Source organism: Alligator sinensis, unplaced genomic scaffold (assembly GCF_000455745.1).
Source record: "Alligator sinensis unplaced genomic scaffold, ASM45574v1 scaffold1123_1, whole genome shotgun sequence".
Classification (NCBI taxonomy): Eukaryota; Metazoa; Chordata; order Crocodylia; family Alligatoridae; genus Alligator; species Alligator sinensis.
Genome location: NW_005842540.1, coordinates 444379 through 447074, shown reverse-complemented (window position 1 = coordinate 447074; position 2696 = coordinate 444379).

The following is a 2696-nucleotide window of genomic DNA, read 5'->3' as shown; positions in this document are numbered from 1 at the left end:
TGGAGACAGCTTCAGGTTGAAGCAACATGGTGAAACTTGAAGTCCACTGCTTTTCATAATGCAGAGTAGAATATATAATAGAGATTTAAGTTAAATAGTGTATACGAGTACTTTGCTTGTGACTGCCACGCTTCATGCTAAAAAGCTTGAACAACATCCCTCCCAACTACATAAGAGGTAACACAAAACACCTTTGCCTCTCAGATAAAGTCCTCTACAGCAGTATATATTCACAGAACATATTTGAGCACACATCTCCTTCTTGCCAAAACGTCCAGTACCCAATAAAATAAAAAAAAAATAAAATATGGAATCACCTGGGCCAGGTACAGACATTACACTTTACCAGTATAAATGATTGGAAACCAGTCTATACCCGTAACAGAAGTTTGACACATGCAGACTGGTTTTAAAATGGCAGAATTTGGTCCAAGATCTGCCCCCCCCCACCCCAAAAGGGCAAATGCATGTGCTGTTTCTTACCGATCTAAAGTATGTTGCTTACAGAAAACCACATCACTTAGATCAGTTCCTCCTGGGGCGTTTTGAATGTCTGTACCTAGATTTCCAGGTTTTAAAAACCACCATTGCAATCCTACTTACATGACCACCAAGAGCTCAGCAGCTCTCAACTGTGTTATACTCAAGGCACCCCTCAGAAAATGCCACGTCTTCGTTTGCATTCAGTTTTTGACTGGCAAAATAACAGTGCAATTCTTCTGTTGCAAAGAACTCAGCCCACAAGAGGTCAGAATGACTCTGAAATCTCCGGGCTCATGTTGTGAATCACATTTGCTAACATCGCATGGCACCCCTGAAAGGGTCTCAAGGCACCCTAAAGTGCCATGGCCCCTTACTTGAGAATTACTGCACTAGGTCAGCAATTGGCAACCAAATGCCCATGGGCCAAAGACATCTTACAAAGTCTGCTGTTACTAGGTGGCAAGCAGCGTGGTGGGTAGAAGGGAGTGTGTGGGAAAGGAATTTTTTCTAAGTGCCACCCAAGCACTAGGTCAGCCCCATTCATTTCACCAGCTGACCTGCTGTCCAGCCCACCTGGCAGACTGAGCTGCTTCCTTCAGTCTGCAGCTCATGAAAGGTTACCAAATCCTGCACAAAGCAATGCTGAGTGCTGAGATTAGCAGCATGGAAAGGCTTCCATGTGAGGAGAGACTAACAAGGCCAGGCCTATTCGGTTTAGAAAAGATGCTTGAGGGGAGATACGAGAAGGGTTTACACAATACTAAATGGCAAAGAAAGTCAACAGGGATTTATTATTTACTGCCTCTCACAATACAAGAACCAGAGGTCACAAAATGAAATTAGTAGGTAGTACAGGTAAAACAAAAGGAAGTTCTTGTTCACATGTCGCATTAAAGTGCGGGACTCATTGCCACAAGGTCCTGTGGAAGCTTAGAGCATAGCCAGATTCACAAAGGGATCGGACACGTTCTTGGAGGAAAGGAGCATCAGTCGCTATTGAGCATAGGAGTGAGGGACACAGCCCCAGGGAGAGGGAGAGAGGAACAGGGGGAAAAAACCTGGTCAGACAGTTCCCTTTCAGCATCTGCTCCCTGCTGCCACGTGACACAGGAGCTAGGCTAGCTGGACCTAGGGTCTGACCCAGTAAATGGCAATTCTTATGTTCTTGTTAGTATCTGGGAAGATTCAGACAAGGGGGAGCCAGACCAGAATCCCCAACACATCAGGCTGCCAGGGCCAAATCCAGCCTCCTGCTCAGGGCAGGATCACTCCTGTCTAAACCATTTTAGAAAGTCTTTTTTTTTCCCCCCTCCTGAGGTGACACCTTTTCTCAGTCCACCTGCCTACAGCAGGCCCAACGACAGAAGACCCCCAAGCACCTTGGCTGCTGGCTTTGGGGGTGCAGGAGTGACGCTGCAGCCAGGACGCCCCAGGCCAGTGGTTCTCAACCCTTCCAGGCTCGAAGCCTACCTGAGAAAATACCAGCTTGTAGTTTGCCCATTTTGGGACTACAGAACCACCTGCGAGGACGGTGCCCTTAACCCTGGGGAGTCCTACTTGCAGTGTGGGGGCAAACCATGTTTGCAATTACCCCAGCAAAGGCTCTCCTGGCCTCCCAGGGTGCTGGGAACCGCACCTCCAGGAAACAGGCCAGGACTGCTGCGGGGGTTCTCTCTTGGCCTGGCCCCGCTGCACTGCACTGGTCCTGCCCTTGCAAACCCAGACATCCGACGCACCTGGAACTCGCCCTGCGCAGCCAGGGCAGCACAGCCCTCACAGCACAGCCGGCACGGGGCAACAGCACCACCTAGTGCCAGCCGGGGGAAGCACAGGGCATGGGAAGGGAGGGGGGAAGGAAGCCCCCCCAGGGTGCAAGCGCTGCTGTCTCCTCTCCTCCTGAGTCAGAGAATTCCCCCTTCCCCTTTGCTTTTACAGGGACAACAAAAGCCAGTCCCTTTCTTTCAGGGCTGGCTGGCTGGAGAAGCCCAGGCAGGACAGTGCACTGCAATACTGGCCGCCTTCGGTTCCCTTCCTGCCCAAGCAGGGCAATGTGACAAGCACCCGGTTTGGTAGAATAAGGAACCTTCCTTCCAATACTGTTTCAAGCAAGAAGAGAGAGACGTGGAAGGGAGGAAAAGACCCAGGGACTGCAGTTAAAGCATCACACTACGGCTCCAGAACCGCAAGTTCAACTCTCCTGGGATTTGTCCCAA